This window comes from Lactuca serriola, chromosome 6 (genome assembly GCF_051521515.1).
Source record: "Lactuca serriola cultivar US96UC23 chromosome 6, Lser_US96UC23_V15, whole genome shotgun sequence".
Lineage (NCBI taxonomy): Eukaryota > Viridiplantae > Streptophyta > Magnoliopsida > Asterales > Asteraceae > Lactuca > Lactuca serriola.
Window position 1 is genome coordinate 168651490 of NC_136413.1, and position 19821 is coordinate 168671310.

A 19821-nucleotide genomic window follows, 5' to 3' on the forward strand; every position below is an offset into this window, starting at 1 on the left:
AACTAATATAGACAAACGCTACTATTTGTGTGGTTTATAATCCACATACCGACACACATAGAGGTATAATACGTCTCTTCGTAAAGGGTTGACTTGACGAAAAGTCCATGCAGCCCCCTTATACATAACGTAACTAATCTGACTCGGTCAATCAAATAAATGAAACTAAAGGAGTACAAGTCAAAAACAATGAGTGATGAACAGTATCCTAATAATCCAAAAGAAAAGATAGAACGAAATCGGGAAAATGACACATGTAACCTATGAATTTTCTAGGGTTTATAATTTTAATCACTAAACTTTTTAAGTGACTTTATAAGGGAACGAATTGTGTTGCAACCTAGCAATTTAGTCCCCTTCACTTACTATACCCGGTCACCTTGCCACATCGTCCCAATTTGACACATCATCAATGACATGGCGACATTGTATTTAAGTCTTGGAGCCAAACGGCGTCGTTTGGAATGTGAAACGTAAGTCGCAAGTTCACACTATTCACCCGCCTCTGTATAAATTGTGAAGCTTGTGCCCTAAAATGACACAATTCATAACCAGGTTACCCCGACTGCACCATAGACTTCGATGCCAAACGCAGAAACAATGCCTTCATGATCATCTCAAGATCACAGTTGGTCACCCAACTACAATCGGCACATGGCTGAAAATGTGTCGAATGGAGTCACAAATGAAGGCCTAGTGATCAATCTACTGCAGACACAGTTGGAAGTGTCGTTTGTGAGGGAAGAGATTGCAAACGACCTTCATGAACTACGACACAACCTCACCAGAGAGATGGACGCCCTAAATCATGAAGTCAATGATGTTAGGGTAGGTCGACTAGATCTATCTAACATGGTTGCTGATTTGAAGAATCATTTTTGTTCATTACAAGCGTTGTATGTCAACTTTGTTCTGAGAAAAAAGAAGTCGAAGAAAGTGAAATGGGTCTTTGGGGTTTTTGTCGTTGGTATTGTGGGCGTTTTAACCTACAGGTTTTATAAGTGACAGAAGAACTTTAGGTTAAACATTTCAATCCTGGGTTTCTATTTTGTTTTGATGTGCATCTTATATTTTGTCCTTATTAGTAACGGGTTTTGCTGGTTGTCTTTTGGTTTCTGGTTGTAGTATTTGGTGGTTTTGTGATCATGATGTTTAGATGATTGTTTGGTTTGTCAAATCCAACAAATAAAAGAGTACAAAATGACTCCAAAACACTGTTACATTGCACTAAAAATGTAATACAAGGTAAGCACAGTCGATCCATAGTGACACATGACAAATGCTTATACCTTTTTACGCAAGGTACAATATGATCCCAAAAGAAGGGGATTTAAATGCAATGATTCAAATAAGAGCTAATTTAATGAGTAAGCAATTGATTAAGTGAAATAAGTTCAAGATTTGTAAGCACTCCAACTCTATGCAAGACAAATTAGCAATGTGATTCCATGGATGACAAGATATTTGTTTAATTCTATCTAAGTTGGTACTTCAAAGTGTTGTCAAGCTCTAACACTTCCCATTCACCACAATAATTAACCAAAACAAGCTCTTTGATTAATCCTAACCTTACTAACCTAATCTAAACAAGCTCTTAGAATTAGATTGAAAGGTTGCTTTAAACTTTATGTGAATGTTCCCAACAACACTCAATACTCCTCACAAGCTCGGGAGTGTAAAAATGTGTGAAAAGATTTACACTAAATTCATTCAATAGAAATCAAATTAGTGCTTGTTACCTAGTCCAATTTACAAAACAATAACGGATTTTGCAATTAGATAACTTGAATGATCTAACCCTAATTCAAATGACCAATAAGAATCACAATTAGAATCAAACATTCGATTGAGACAAAATCAAATTCACTAGATAAAAAATTAAAAACAAACATCAAGTCATATGATTGAAATCACATCCAAATGTCAAGACATAAAGTTTGAGAAACTAGGGTTCTAGCCAATCATGGCTAGAACAAGATCACAAATCTAGAAAATGAAATTAAAGTTCTTACAAAATGAAATCAAATGTTCCCAAGTGTTAATCAACTTCAAAATCCTCAAGAAAATCGCCTTCTCTACTCCAAAAGTCGACCCCCTAAGTAAAAAGTCGGTTCCCCCTTTTAAGAATGGTGAAAACTGCTTTAAAACCACGTTTACGTTTACACGGCCCGCGTAAATTAACACTGTCATTTACACGGCCCGCGTAAACGTAAAAATATATTGCGCATAAATCTACGTTTACACGGCCCGCGTAAACGCAAGGCTTGCATTTATACGGCCGTGTAAATCTCTGTAAAGCCAAAATCTTCATTTCTTTGATATCTTGCTCCTCGGTGCTCCGCAAGTCCTGAAATTTTGTTTGTAACTTTTATTTACCTCCTCCAACAATATCCTACCTCCAAAAGTCTCTGAAATATCACAAAAGTATTTGAATGAAATTGCCTCATGAAAAATCCCGAAAAACATTCAAAATGCATGAGTTTAAGTCTATATGTAATATACTTTTATGATATAAAGCTACAAAATGGGTACATGAAATGCACCTAACAAATCTCCCCAAGCTTAAACCTTTCTTGTCCTCAAGAAAGAACAAGAAAATTTAAACCGGAGAAAATAAAATAAAAGAGAAGAAAAGAAAATCAAAGTTCAACTTTTTTTTGAAATTTGATGTAAGAAATCAAAACAAACATGAAAAAATATATCCAACCCAATTAACCCTGTTTTGTACCATAGTTGAGAATATACCTGTCGTGCCTTGAGTCAACTTGGCTTTAGTCTCAAAATATTATATAACAATAAAAATAAGACCTTAGCCACTCCCCAATACAACTCAACAGAATCAAAGATCACCACACTTGTTCCCTCTCAATATTAGCAAGTCAATTAATAGAACAAATTATGGTCTTACTCTCGTGAAATTGTATGTGACAAAACATGTTCAATCATCTTTCTTTCACAAATTATAACAATGATCGACCCCAACTATTTGTTGATCAACAACAATCTTTTTCTGAAAAATCTTTTCTAAAAATTCCCTAATATTTACCCAAATTGATTACAAGATTCAAACCACTTACTCCAGTCAAAGTAATTAACATTCAGCCACAATGTCATAAGTTCAAATCCAAGTCCAAGGAAATCTTTTGGCAGCCAAATATTTTTCCTAAACATAATATTCAATTAAACTATAAACACAACTATATACAAACTTCCTAATTACATTTTTTTTACAAATAAAGCTCATGGCTTTCTTTGAAATCCGTGTAACGGGCTTCCAACCAACACATCCAGATCAAATGACCTTAGTGTGCTAGATTTAAAAGGATCCCTCGGGTTTACTTGCCCGAACCTCAAAGGCCACATATTAGCTTTATTTGGTTATTAAGTTCATGACTTTCTATGGAACCCGTGTAGCGAATTTTCAACTCAATTAGTCCCAAACAATTTAGCTTTAGGCGATTAGGTGTAAAACACCCCTCAGAGTTTACTTGTTCAAGTCCCAAAGGTCACAGATTAACTTAATAATATATTTTTAAATTTTTTTTATTATTATTTTTTATTTTTTCATATAAATAAGATAACATATAACACTTTTATTAATTTATTTGCTAGGCCTATTTCTTTATATTTTCGTCCTTGACTTTTCTATTGTGGGACATCTCACGGTCTATTACCGTGAGGGACTTCTAGACATTTTTCGGGGGACTAAAGGTCAACATGCAAAGACCCGTAGGTATAATTGGAAGCTATGTCCCCAAGCACGGTATATAAAAGGGAATGAGTAGAAATGACTTTTTAGAGCGCTGGAAAGCTCGGAACATTGAGATTTTGTATTCTTTTTATGAACTTTTGAATTTGGCATTTTAAGTTCAATTGAGCATTACTACTCATAAGACCGATCATATGTCCCAAATAATTAACTCATACCTGCTGTTATGCTCCAATGTTGACAATCTTCTCACTTTCTGTTTTGCACAAGTAGCTTCGGGAGGTGTGTTCGTGTGTGATTAACTTGCTTTTAGATTTTTCAATAAAAAAGCAAGCCAATTTCAAGGCACATGACTCATTTACCAGCTCAACTGTTTTGAAAAGATTCGGTTGCTTGGGATTGGATCTTTTTTTTAATGCAATGATTGCAATGCAAAAATTTAGATGCAAACAAAATGCAAAGAAAATAATAAAAATTAGAATAGAAAAAAAATCTTTTTGGTTTTTGAAAAATTTTCCATGCAGAAAAAAAAATGAAAAAGAAAATGAAATGAAAATTAATGCAATATGTACAAAACTACATGCAACCTACATGCAACGGGATTTATGCATGGATGGATGCCCCTCCCCAAGCTTAAAATATAGCATCGTCCTCGATGCTTGGAGAAAGGCATAGCCGGCCTATTGAGAGTCGGATGGTGGAGGATGGTAGTTGGGTTGGGAATGGGTCCAAAACAGTCACAGATGCATACCGATTTAATTTTTAAGCAAAATATGAACGATTAAAGATATGCAAAGAATTTACCAAATCATTCTTGGAGCCTTGCAATTATGGTGAGAACCTCCTCTTCATCCTCCCCAAGCTATCCGTGAAGTATTTTTGGAGCCGGAGATTCATTTTCTAGGCATAAAAAATAAGTTTAAAACCATTTGGGACATTAAAAAAAAGAATTGAAATTTACCAAAGACTAAAAAGTTTTAAAAGAAAGGAAACAAATAACCCCGGGTTGCCTCCCGGTTAGCTGCCCTTGTTTTAAGTCGTTGGCTTGACTTGGCCCCTGAATGTGCTTTGTTCTAAGTACTTGGCCCCTGAATGTGCTTTGTTCTAAGTAGGTGGGCCTTTACAACACATTAACCTTCTTGCCACTTCCTTCAATTGAAAACTTATCTTCTACCTGATTTTTTTTAAAGCACCTGCTCACAAAATGCTTGGCATAAACAATTAGTAACACCGTGTCCCCGGCAACGACGCCAATTTGTTGGTTTGTCAAACCCAACAAATAAAGGAGTACAAAATGACTACAAAACACTGTTACATTGCACTAAAAATGTAATACAAGGTAAGCAGGATCGATCCATAGAGACACAGGACAAATGCTTATACCTTTTTGCACAAGGTACAATATGATCACAAAAGAAGGGGATTTAAATGCAATGATTCAAATAAGAGCTAATTTAATGAGTAAGCAATTGATTAAGTGAAATAAGTTCAAGATTTGTAAGCACTCCAACTCTATGCAAGACAAATTAGCAATGTGATTCCATGGATGACAAGATATTTGTTTAATTCTATCTAAGTTGGTACTTGAAAGTGTTAACAAGCTCTAACACTTCCCATTCACCACAATAATTAACCAAAACAAGCTCTTTGATTAATCCTAACCTTACTAACCTAATCTAAACAAGCTCTTAGAATTAGATTGAAAGGTTGCTTTAAACTTTATGTGAATGTTCCCAACAACACTCAATACTCCTCACAAGCTTGGGAGTGTAAAAATGTGTGAAAAGATTTACACTAAATTCATTCAATAGAAATCAAATTAGTGCTTGTTACCTAGTCCAATTTACAAAACAATTACGGATTTTGCAATTAGATAACTTGAATGATCTAACCCTAATTCAAATGGCCAATAAGAATCACAATTAGAATCAAACATTCGATTGAGACAAAATCAAATTCACTACATAGAAAATTAAAAACAAACATCAAGGCATATGACTGAAATCACATCCAAATGTCAAGACATAAAGTTGGAGAAACTAGGGTTCTAGCCAATCATGGCTAGAACAAGATCACAAATCTAGAAAATGAAATTAAAGTTCTTACAAAATGAAATCAAATGTTCCCAAGTGTTAATCAACTTCAAAATCCTCAAGAAAATCGCCTTCTCTACTCCAAAAGTCGACCCCCCCCCCCCTAAGTAAAAAGTCGGTTCCCCCTTTTAAGAATGGTGAAAAACTGCTTTAAAACCACGTTTACGTTTACACGACCCGCGTAAACGCAAAAATATACTGCGCAGAAATCTACGTTTACACGGCCCGCGTAAACGCAAGGCTTGCGTTTACACAGCCGTGTAAATCTCTGTAAAGCCAAAATCTTCATTTCTTTGATATCTTGCTCCTCGGTGCTCCGCAAGTCCTGAAATTTTGTCCGTAACTTTTATTTACCTCCTCCAACAATATCCTACCTCCAAAAGTCCCTGAAATATCACAAAAGTATTTGAATGAAATTGCCTCATGAAAAATCCCGAAAAACATTCAAAATGCATGAGTTTAAGTCTATATGTAATGTACTTTTATGATATAAAGCTACAAAATGGGTACATGAAATGCACCTAACAATGATCAAAATTTTGATGTAAGTCAGGTGATGGTTCTCGTATGTACTTACGTAGTTGTGGAAATCCTGTTATAAGTTGTTCAATAGATGTAAAGATGCAGAAACCCATGAATGAAATGTTGATTGAGTTAACTTGTTCCTGTTATAAAAGGAGTACTCTTATAAATGTACATTTACATGTTCCTGTTATAAAAGAAGTAGTCATTTTTTATGTTGATTTTGTTCTTGGGACCACATGAAAAAGTCAAACGTTTAATACCATTAAAACATGAGCCCCAATGTTTGTTTGTGGGGACATGAGACAAAATAGAAGATGCAGAAACCCAGATTTGTCGTTGCCTATACCCAGAAATGGAAAATAATGAAAGGTGCTTTTTTGTTGTATTTATGATTGTCCAATTTGAATAATTGTCTGGAAGAATTGAAGAAATGAAATACCCCTGATTGGTTAAGTCAAATAATAAATTTATAATTAAAATACCCCTAGTGGGTTTGGTGACATAATAAATATTGACTGAAATACCCCTAGTGGGTTTAGTGACATAATAACTGAAATACCCTTAGTGGGTTAATTCAAATAATATAAATTGCCTCTAATACCCATGGTCAGTTTATTAAAATAAAAAAATGACAGAAATACCCCTAGTTCTTTAACAAATTAAAATGACAGAAATACCCCTAAACTAACATTCACATGCCCTCTTTTACCAATTAAAAAGAGACTAATACACCCGGGGGATTATATGTAATTTCACTTCTTCAAATGACCAAAATACCCCTACTATAATAAGTACATGAAATGCCATACACCTATTGCTTTAACTTATTGAAATGACCAAAAGACCCCTACTTTAATACTAACATGAAATACTTATACACCTATTATATTAACTAATTCAAATGACCAAAATACCCCTACTTTAATAAGTACATGAAATACCATACACATATTGCTTTAACTGATTGAAATGACCAACATACCCCTACTTTAATACTAACATGAAATACTCATACACCTATTGTATTAACTTATTCAAATGACCAAAATACCTCTACTTTAATAAGTACATGAAATACCATACACCTATTGTTGTAACTGATTAAAATGACCAACATATTACATACCCCTACTTTAATACTAACATGAAATACCCATACACCATTATATTAACTGACTGAAATGACCAATATACCCCTACTTTAATAAAAACTTGCAATACCATACACCTATTGCCTAAACTGATTCAAATGACCAAAATACCCCTACTTTAATAATAACATGAAATACCATACACCTATTGTATTAACTGATTCAAATGAACAAAATACCCCTACTTTAATAAAAACATGACATACCATACATTTTATAAATACAAACATGCATCCAAATATCAAATGTTAAGATTGGTATAGCATACATCAACATAGCAAACATAAATTCCCTTGTTCAATCCACATTACAGACACATAGTTAGAAGTGTAATTAATCTAACTCCATTGGCGATCCAACACTACTACCTTCACGTTCAACTCTTTTAGCAAGCTTTAGTTTAAGAATTCTCTTTGACTTTTTCATTTTGCTTGGTTGACCCGTAGTTTTTAGTTACCTAACAACTTGATTAACCCTGACCAGTTCCTTAGCTTCATTAACCCTCACCACTTGCTCAGATTTGTTTACCCTCATAACTTCAACAACTTGTGGCTCAACTGTGTCACCCATAACAACATCTTCTTCAACACCTTGCATATTCACTGATTCTTGTGTTTGCATGATTTTTTTTCTTTGTGACATTAGTTTTAGGTGGCTTTGGCACTTGAGTGCAAGTGGTCTTGTTGTGCCCTTTCTCTTTGCATATGCCACAAGAAACCTTTTTCCTACCTTTGAAACAGTGTGTTTTCCAGACATTTCAGAAGCATCCCTAATTCTTTTGACTTTTAGCCTGCCTGGAATTCTTCTTTTTAAAGGAGGCAATGTAGATGTAAAGGTTGTTGAAGGCCACATGTTCATCCCATTCATGCCACTAATATACTTTTTGTAAGTATTATGGAAGAAGGTTGCCAGGCACAAAGGGTCTACATATGGCCCATCAGGTGTTGCGTTTAAAACGCTAATGTAGCCACTGAATGAACACAACCATACCCATTTAGTTGCCCTAACCTAAAACTATATTCCTTTTTTGTAACATCGACAATGTATGACTCATCCATATTCCTTGTTTCAAACTTCATACTGCCACAAGACACAACCTGCCAATGCCTACATAAAGTAATATAAATTTTAGAGTTGACAGAGGTAAGTTATGTATGAAATAAAAGTGTACATACCTTTGCTCATTTTGGAGAATATTCAATCTTGTTCTGATGTTTGGACAAACAGAATAACGATTCCAACCTTTACCTGTGAGTTTCATAGTGACCATCCTTTGCATCACATATATATATATATATATATATATATATATATATATATATATATATATATATGAATGTCCTCCAAAATGTTGATAACAGGTTTCTTCCTAGCATCCAAAATGACACTATTACATCTCTCTGAAAACCCATTCTCCACAGATTCACATGAATTGTGAACTCTAAAAAAAGCTAGAGACCAAGTCTTGGATATCTATCCATAAGATACTTAACCGCTTCAGGATTCAACTTTTCAATATCTTTCATGGCCATGTTAAAATGTGCTTCAGTTGTTTCCTTGCTTGCTCTCCAAAACAAATTTTCAAACTTGGATCCACTAAACCTCTTTTTAAAATTAGCATATATATATGCCTAGCACACTGCCTATGTTCTGTTGTTGGGAATACTTCTTTGACTGCCTCAACCAAACCCTGCATATGTACCAGTAATAGGTGAAGTTAGAAATGTAAATATTTATTTTATTATGTTAAATACTTTACAAACATACCTTGTGTTGATCATAAATTAAGACCAAACCACTTCCATCATTCCAACATTGCAAATCTTCTGCAAGATTTTCAATGAACAAGTTCCAATTCTCCTTGTTTTCCACACATACAACTGTTGGGTTATGAGCATACTAACACTTCTATGGTGTACATGCAACCCTAGAAACCTTGGATCTATGATTTCTCTAAAATACATGCAAATTTGATTTCCAAGATTCACAACCTAACTAGCATGTTATGGGGTACTTATAATACAAAACCTTAAGTAGAATAACATACCTTTCTTTTGTGGTTGATTGCTTGGAGTTTATGAGCCTAGCACCAATAGTGTGGATGCCTCAAGTGGTGTCACAAATCACCAAAACAAATTGGAAGCTCTTGAGAGAACCAATGACTAGTGCCAATTCTAGAACCAATGACTCCTTTATATAGTATGGAGGATTAGGGTTAAACCCTAATACCCATGACTCTTCATTTACCTAGGATCCATGGGTTAAAAGCTCCATGGACTATCCACGGACTCCATATACTCTTAGCACATCCTAAATAAATCTTAGCCCAATCCATATATATAAATAAGAGTCCATATTTAATTAGCTCCATTTTGATCATTAAATTAATTCTAAATTAATTCTTGATCAATACTAATTAAATAATCATGATATCATATTAATATATTATAACCAATAATATATTAATATATCATAAACATCTAATTCTCAAAAGTATATCCATACAAGTTGTTAGGTGAAGTGCAACCCAAATGGACCATGCCGGGTTGGGTCAAGTTGATACCAAATATAGTTATGGACTTAGACACCTTATCCAACAACAACTACCCAAGCAATTGGGAATATTCCATTGTTAGCTTCCCTACCAAAAGCACACAACAACTCACCTTGGCAAAAACTTTTCAAGAAACAACCATCTAAGTTAATGATCCGTCTACACCTCCACGCCACCCTTGTTTGACTGCATTAAAACATATGTAAATCTTGCTGAAGTAATTCTTATCATCAGGCATTGTATCCACATAAATTTTAACAGTGGATCCATGATTTGATCCTTTAATCTCCTCACCGTAAGACCATATTCTAGCATAATTTTTTGCAACCGTGCCTTCAACTAGACTCAATGCATACTTCTTGGCTCTCCTACACTGACTCATACTTACAACAATACCAAAAGTGGTTTTCACCTCCTCTTTTGGTAATCTCACATGCATCTTCTAATTGTTGAAAAATTGTTAGGTAAAGTGGGTACTTATCCATTTATAAGTTACAATTGATCTGAATTTGAAATTCTTTGAACAGTTGTGCTCACTAATAAGAGACTTAATTTGGAAAGACTTATCATCACTCATCCATGAACCCCAAACCCTAAATGTATATTTTCCATCACAACATTTGGCTAGCAACTGTCTACTATCATTTTTCACAAAACATAATTGATAGCCATTTGCAACATCATAGTTACAGAGCATGTGTTTCAATTGTTTAGGACTCTCAAACCTCATACCTAACACAGGTTCCTGCTCCTTCCAGTGAAGCTTTTCATTAAAAATGTTTGGCAACCGAGGATAAACATCTTCATCCTCATCTGGCTTCTTCCAAATGCCTCCCAAAAGCTGCATTGTCACCCATTTTGACATCAGGGCCATTACCCTTTTTGATAAAATGAGGGTTGCTATGGTTAACCACATCTTCATTAGCATCCACATCCTCAGCCCCATCATCCTCATGCGCATCCTCATCTTCATTTTCATTTTCATCCTCATCATCCAAATGGTCTATCTCAATTTCTTTAACTAGTTCTGCACCATCAAGAACCTCTTCTATTATGTCATCAACTACCTCTTCTTTGTGTTCTTCCAACCATTCCTGCATATTAGTATTACCAAAATGGTCTACATACATAGGCAGTATAACACCACATTCATACGATACTGCTATAAAATCGGCATAATCCAACTCATTAGAAATTAAGGTCAGACCTTTGGGAAAATGAATATACGGTTAGCAGTAATAGAGCTTCACACACTTTTCTTCGGTGAACCTTTCGATAAAGTCATAACACCCGATCTTGTCCATTCCTGCAAAATCGATGTTCGATAACCTCTGAGTAATCCCCCCGGTGTAATGTATGGGGTATTTTGCAAAGATTCCTTGGAAATGCACTTCGACTTGGATGAATACGGGATCCATTTTTGAGGTTTGAGGAGACAGAACGAAAGTTAGGGTTTATCGAACGAGCTGGAAGTGGTGAATGGTGAACAGTAGACGGGAAAATATCTCATTTCAGTTAAATTGTTAGTAAATGATATGGCATACACAGTCAGCAAGGTTGGGGATTAACTAACACATGTGGCAGGAATATGATCGGCTAACGCCTTCACAATTCACATAATGACTTAATTGACCCGACAAAATAAAATCTGTTCCCTTATAAATCCACTTAAAAAGTTTAGTGACTAAAAGGGTAAACCCTAGAAAGTTCATAGGTCATATGTGTCATTTTCCCGAATGAAATCACTAGCGACAAGGAAACGGGGTATTAAGGGTTATTTATTAGATTTCTATTCATTTTTTTAATGTTTGGTTCAACTTTTCCAAAAGAATTTTATTTATAAATGAAAAAAAAAATCTATGGATGGGAATTAACTCCAGCTCATGAGGAAAATGCAAGATTAACATATTACCTTCTACCGTTATCACCACCAACACTGTCACCGCCAACGCTACCACCCATCACAACCACCATCACCACTACCACCACCACCACCACTAATACCACTGGCCACCATAACCACTTTTACCACCAAATCTGTAACATCCAATTTTCAGGAATGTCATTAAAGATTAAATTGGGATTTATAAGTTTAAAGCGTTGGACGGATGCACAACGTAATCCTAGGTTGGTTGCGGCAATAGCCTTTAAAGAATGCCACAATATGACATGGTCTTGATCATGGTGCGACATCACTAAGTGGAGAAACCCTAATTTTCGGCCTTTGGGCCTTATTTTAAGGATCTAATCCCTATGGTTGCCTCATTTGACAACCACAATTTTCTCCAAATGTCCTTTACCCTAACCTTAGCCTCCATACTTGAGTTTTGAGTGTTTGAACCCCTTTTTATGAAGTTTGAAGGTGAAGGAATACTCTCTTAGTGCGTAGAAGCTTTGTCTCAACTTAGATCCATTATCCCCAACATATTCTAAACCATCAAAAGTCCTCAAGCTCCAAGCTTTATGCATTCTCCTTGGAAGATCTAGGTTTTAAGCATGATTTGGTCCCTTGGTTGATGTTGAGTTGGAGTTTGGGAAAACTCCAGGTTCAAGGTTTCATCTTTTTAACTTCTGAACCCATTGTGGTGAGAAGGAGAGGCTTCTATCTTTCTATTTGATCCATGCATGTTCTTAGTAGCATCTTGGGTTTTATTTTAAACTAGGTTAGAGAATGGTGTGTTTGAGTCATGAAAATGGATAAAGTTGGAAACTTTATCCATTAAGTCCATATTGTGAAGAAATATAGAAGTTGTGAGCCTTGATCTGAAAGGATTAAGAGCTTAATGGAAAATATAATTCTGATAGGAGTTCACGGCGCGACTCCAAAAATTTCCCGACCATTTTATTATAAAGCCCCAAAAACAGTGGTAAAATTTTTCATTTTATAAATCATTAATACCATACATCAGATGTCTCAAAATCAACCACGATACAGTATTTCAAAAATCAGCAAAGTAAAAATATTCATAAATGCAGAATCACGAGGGGGATTTTGTGCGATCTTGGCAGACCATTCCTTTTCATATCGGAAGTACCGGAAGCCATAAACATAAAATTGTAAGCACAAAGCTTAATGACTTCACCAAAGTACCACATACCATACAAATAGTTGGGCCCAACCCTAGGGTATATTCCAACTCAACATAAAATCATGGGCCCGTCCCTCGGGTTTGTTTCAACCCGAACATGCAATAATGGACCCAACCTTGGGGTTTTTTCCAACCTAAGCATACAATTATAGGCCCAGCCCTAGGGTTTATTTCAACCCAACATACAAATATTTAAGAGTCACAAAGACAACTAGCATCCTACATAACACAATCCAATGGGTCGGCATTGGTGCCTTCGACCCATAAGCATAGTGAGAAGACTCACCTCGATACTCAAGTGCTACCACTCTTACTGCCAGAAATATCGATGCTACACACCACATATACAGTTATACCAGATAAACCCTTAACTCATTAACTCCATAAGGGTTTGAAACACTAAAACTAACATAAAAGTTGGTGCTTTATAGAAATGCATGTCCAATGCATGTCTTGAAGCCATAATGAGTCAAAATAAGGGTTTTTGATAAAAATTATCATACATGGCTCAAAAACTCAACTATACTTCAGATCCAAACCAACAATCATACCAAATGTTCCAGAGATTCAAAAAGCTCCAAACTTTTTGATATCTTACCACTCTAACTATCAAGAACATGAAGATTAGGGGACAAAACTCAAGATCCAACAACCTAACATGATAAAAATCGAACCTTAAACACTTACAAAGGTCTATAAAAGTGCTAGGGCGAAGAATGAAGACTTGTTTGTTGAATCTTAGATTACGTCTTTTTCTTCTTCCTTCTTCCTTCCAGAACTTCCAAGAACATTAAAAATGGCTTCAAATTGGAGGAAGGAGAGTAGGGTTTCTTCATATCTTTAGTATGCTAACGGTGAGAAAACCCTAGCCTCCTCATTCCTTTAAATAGGGAGAAAACCCGAAAAATAGGATTTTCCAGCAGCCAACTGCCACGTCGTCGCCATATACTACCACCCTATGGCAGCTTAAATGAAACAAGCGTTCCAACTTGCCTCACTACGTCCTGGTGGTGCCTCCACCATGTCGTGGCAACTCTAAAATGCCAAAGAAAATTAAAACATAAAGTACCTCAAGAGCAAGGTGTTACATTTATCGGTTCGTGATTCATGTCGCAACATAGTTTGGGTCAATAGTTTAGTTTATGACCTAACTATATACAGCCAGAATATATCATCATATTCACCAAATTCATCAACAATTCACCAAAGCATAGTGAAATATCATCATTTCAATTAAATTAATGCTACCATACCATAAACATCTTAATCACTAAAATGTAGCCAAATATCACGTTAGACCCTAAGCATGGCAACTGGCAAGTAAGCATATCAAATTAACACATCATACTCAAACTAAAAACAATGACCAATTTTGACATAAAATGAATCAATGATCCGTATGTGAAATGTACTTTGCGACTTATTCACATTTAGTGACTAAAACTACCAACTCACATTGGTCCTTTCATGATTATCGCCCTGGTAGGCTAGGTTGCATACAGGCTAGATTTGCCTGATGAGCTCAGTCAGATCCACAACATTTTCCATGTCTCTCAATTACGGAAGTGTTTAGCCGATACTTTTATGGTGATTCCTTTGGATGAAATTCAGGTTGATGAGCGCCTAAACTACGTAGAGATACCGATTGCGATTCCCGACAGAAAGATAAAGACTATATGCAACAAACCGATGAGCTTGGTGAAGGTGTAGTGGCAGCACCGGATGGGTTTTGAGTGGACATGGGAGCCTGAGGACGATATGAGAGAGCATTACCCCGAGTTATTTGAGCTAACAGACTTCAAGGGCGAAGTCTAATTCAAGTCGGGGAGAGTTGTAATGTCCAGATCTTGAGGTAATTTATGTTTTAATTTTCTTTGGCATTTCAGGGTTGCTACAGCATGAGGCACCACCACGACGTGACGAAGCAAAATGAAACGTGTGTTTCATTTAAGCCGCCATGGCATTGCAGTATATGGCCACGACGTGGCAGCTGGCTTGTAACGACCCAAATTTGTTTCCGTCATCAATGTTAGTTTCTGTTAGACGAATATTTTTATTCATAAGATATTTTGGTTTTAAGGTTATATAACAAAATAAATTAAATAAACAGATGTTATTTAATTATTAATAGATAAATAATTTAATTAAATGAACTTTTTGAGATTATATGGTTAAAATAATTCCTTTGAAGGATTTAAATTGAATTGAGGGGTTAAGGTGTTACTAAAAGACTCTTGAAATGTTATGCCATCTAGGTTTGGGGTTAGGTATGTAGAAAACTGAAATTAGAGGGATTTATTGGCAAAAATCGGATTAAAACCCCCCATGGGATTCAATCGACGAAATTATGGGGATTAAAGGCATTATCATTTTTTCCCTTGGGCCATATACGTTCGATCATTAGCTTCATACCCATTGATTGGTGTATGGTCGTCGATCAGTAGGTAGGAACAAAAAAACGAACCCAATTGATTGGGTTATGGATCGATCGATCATCAGAAGGTAGAAGAAAAAAATTGGCGACGTGAAGCAAGGGAAGGGAGGATTGACAAGTGCTGATTTTGGGTAACCATTGAGACCGAAATTGACCTTCATTCTTGGTAATCTTCTTGGTTTCTTCCCTCCTCATGTATTCATACTCCAATTTCTAGTATTTTGAAGGAATCATGAAGTTGTATTCCAACTTTCACTTCAATTCGTATGACATCATGTATGGCCGAATTCCAGACATATTGGAGGTGTTCTTGACTATTTATTTCTGTCAAATTTCCTTTTGAAAACACTTCATCATGTGTTGGAATTGGTACTCAATAATTACTTACAATCTTGGAGTCGAATATTTTCTTTTGTTGCAAGAATTCATGTTTTTGTTATCTTCAATTGTAGTGAGTATTTTTCTGTGAAAACACCATGTTTTTAACCATCCAAAAGGTCTTCAAAACAGTCCCTAAAAGTCTTTTCATGAGGCTTAATGGTGGAGGAAACTTGAGTCCTAGTGGTGTTTTCTCTTTTAGCAACATACTTTGTTTTTCCCATAAAAGCAATGTACTTTTAGTCATGGTTTGAAGTTGAAATTGTTATTTTAACTTGTTGACATGTTGATACTCTTAGTAACTCAATTTCCATATTCCTAATTGTTTTTGGTTATGGCTTAATGGGTTAAGTTGTAAATTAACCCTTAAAATTCAAAGTTGGGAAATTCAGGAAAATTCCCATTTTGTCATTGTTTTGAAAAAACAATATTGAAAAATCATCGGGAGATGGATTGAGGATGTGTAAACTCTCAAAGTTTATATTTTGAGTCCCATTTGTGCATGATTTTTCTCAAGACCTTATGTTGTATGTAACCAAGGTGAAAATCGTCATTTTCACTGATTGGTCAGAAATTAGCTGCATTGATATCTCATTTTGTAAAATTCATATAAAATTGTAGAAAATCGTATTCACTTCTGCGAGTAGTCCTTGAAAATATAAAAGTCTAAACCTACTGGAATATACAAAAATAGTGTATATTTTTCAGGATTTGGTGGTGTTAAAATGGCTTTGAATAGGTGGTTGTTACGGGTCAAAATTTGGAACTTTGGTCTAAACATTCGTTTATATGTTTAGGCATTCTACTCTCAACATTTTTGTGTCATCTCTTTGATATTTTCATAAAGTACCTAATTGATGTCTTAATAATATCATTCAAGCCTTTTTTGTGTAAATTGAGTGACTTTAATCATTTACCTAAAGTCTTAAAGCATATGGTGATTTTTGATGAATCTTGGAATTCTACACAACAACTTTGCCCCATCTTGCTAGAGTTGTAGCTGTTATTCTGGGAAGAATTAGTTGATGCTCCACTCTCATGAAGTTCTAGGAAATCTAGTCTTGTTCCATAAAGTCCAATAGCATCCCAATTAGAGTTGTAGATTATGTTTTATGACCAAAACACTGAATAGGGATCGTGGTTGGAATTATAAAAAATATAATATAAAACTAATATATGATGAGTTAAAATTATAGACTTTGAATGCACTTAATACTTTGATGATATATGTGTTTAGGTGAGGTCTTGAAAATTTCAAGGGAGCTCGAAACTAGGAGTTAACAAAGGATTCATTAAGGCCAAGGTGAGTTTGTAGTTTTACTCACTAAATATGCATAAGTCGCAAAGTACATTTCACATACGGATCATTGATTCATTTTTTGAAAAAATTGGTCATTGTTTTGTGTTGAGTATGATGTGTTAATTTGATATGCTTGCTTACTAGTTGCCATGCTTAGGGTCTAAAGTGATAATTAGCTCCATTTTCGTGATTAAGATGTTTATGGTATGATAACATTAATTTAATTGAAATGGTGATAGTTCACTATGCTTTGGTGAATTTTTGATGACTTTGGTGAATATGATGATATGATATGACTGTATGTAGTTAGGTCATAAACTAAACCGTTGACCCAGACTATGTCACGGCGTGAATCACGAACTGATAAATGTAACACCCTGATCTTGAGGTACTTTATGTTTTAATTTTCTTTGGCACTTTAGAGTTGTCACGGCATGGTGGAGGCACCACCAGGACGTGGTGAGGCAAGTTGGAACGCTTGTTTCATTTAAGTCGCCACGACGTGGCAGTATATGACCACGACGTGGAAGCTGGCTGATGGAAAATCCTATTTTTCCGGGTTTGCTCCCCATTTAAAGGAATGAGGAGGCTACGGTTTGTTCACCCTCGGTCTCCTAAAGATATGAAGAAACCCTAATCTCCTTCCTCCAATTTGAAGCCATTTTTAATGTTCTTGGAAGTTCTTGAAGGAAGAAGGGAGAATGAGTAAGTTAATATTTAGCAAGCAAGTCTTCATTCTTCGCCCTAGCACTCTTCTAGACCTTTGTAAGTGTCTAAGACTTGATTTTTATCATGTTAGGTTGTTAGATATTGAGTTTTATCCCTTAATCTTCATGTTCTTGTTAGTTGGAGTGGTGAGATCTCAAAAAGTTTGAAACTTTATGAATCTCTGGAACATTTGGTATGATTGTTGGTTTGGATCTGAAGTATGGTTGAGTTTTTGAGCCATGCATGAGATTTTTATCAAAAACCCTTATTTTGACTCATTATGGCTTCAAGACATGAATGTCTATAAATCACCAACTATTATGTTAGTTTTAGTGTTTGAACCCCTTCTAGGGTTAATGAGCTAAGGGTTTATCTGGTATAACTGTATAAGTGGTGCGTAGCATTGGTATTTCTGGCAGTGAGAGCGGTAGAAGTTGAGTATCGGCTGAGAGGAGAGTCTTCTCACTATACTTGTGGGTCAAAGGCACCAATGCCGACCTACTGGATTGTGTTATGTAGGATGCTTGTTGTCGTTGTGACTCTTAAATGTTTGTATGTTGGGTTCAAATAAACCCTAGTGTTGGGCTCATAATTGTATGATTAGGTTGGAAGAAACCCCAGGGTTGGGCCTATTATTGCATGTTCGGGTTGAAACAAACCCCATAGTTGAGCCCATGATTTTATGTTGGGTTGGAATATACCCTAGGGTTGGGCCCAATTGTTTGTATGGTATGTGGTACTTTGGATAACTCACTAAGCATTGTGCTTACAGTTTTATGTTTATGGTTTCAGGTACTTCCGATATGAAAGGGAAGGGCCCGACATGATCGCACAACATCCCCCTCGTGATTCCACATTTATGACTAATTTTACTCTGATGAATTTTGATATATTGTATTGTGGTTGATTTTGGGACATCTGGTGTATAGTATTAATAATTTATAAAATGAAAAAATTTACCACTGTTTTTGGAACGTTACAATAAAATAGTCAGGGGAAATTCTTGGAGTCGCACCGTAAACTTGTACCATAATTTTATTTTCCATTAAGCTCTTAATCCTTTCAGATCAAGGCTCACAACTTCTAGAGCTCTTCAAAATATGGACTTAATGGATAAAGTTTCCAATTTTATCTGTTTGCATGCCTCAAACTCACCATTCTCTAACCTAGGTTAAAATAAAACCCAAAATTCTACTAAGAACATGCATGGACCAAATAGCAAGATAGAAGCTTCTCCTTTTCACCACCATGGGTTCAAAAGTTACAAAGTTGCAACCTTGAACCTGGAGTTTTACCAAACTCCAACTCAACACCAACAAAGAGACCAAAACATGCTTAAAACCTAGATCTTCCAAGGAGAATGCATAAAGCTTGGAACTTGAGGACTTACTATGGTCTAGAATATGTTGGGGATGATGGATCTAAGTTGAGACAAAACTTCCTCACACCAAGAGAGTATTTCTTCACTAGGGATGTCAAAAAGTCTTGTGGGGGTCCCTTCCCGTTTAGGGGTATTTATTTAAAAAAATCAGGGACGGGGGCAGGGGTAAGGTTAACCCCCGTTTTAATTTCGGGAGCGGGGGCGGGGGCGGGGGTGGACAGTCCCGTCCCAAAACCCCCATGAGGCCCCAGTTAATAAATTATACATATATTTACATATATTAATTATATAAATATTATAAACAATAATATGATTTTGAGCTTCCAAAATTCAACAAAAAAAAATGTAACATCCGGATTTCCAGGTATACTAATTATTCATTATTTTTGGAGATTTTGGGAGGGACTCGACGAGTTGATGCTTAGACTCACCAAGTAGTGTCGCGATTTTCCATCCAGGTTAATGACCAGACTCGGCGAGTCGACTAGTGGACACGGCG

General features: G+C 35.7%; 1 long non-coding RNA gene across 1 annotated transcript; it reads left to right on the forward strand.

Moving 5' to 3' along the window:
• Positions 1-15487: 15487 nt before the first annotated feature.
• Positions 15488-18896, forward strand: LOC145059038 (uncharacterized). Its single transcript, XR_013686605.1, has 3 exons — positions 15488-15721; positions 17171-17236; positions 18734-18896. It is a non-coding gene; the product is annotated as an uncharacterized LOC145059038 (long non-coding RNA).
• Positions 18897-19821: the final 925 nt, after the last annotated feature.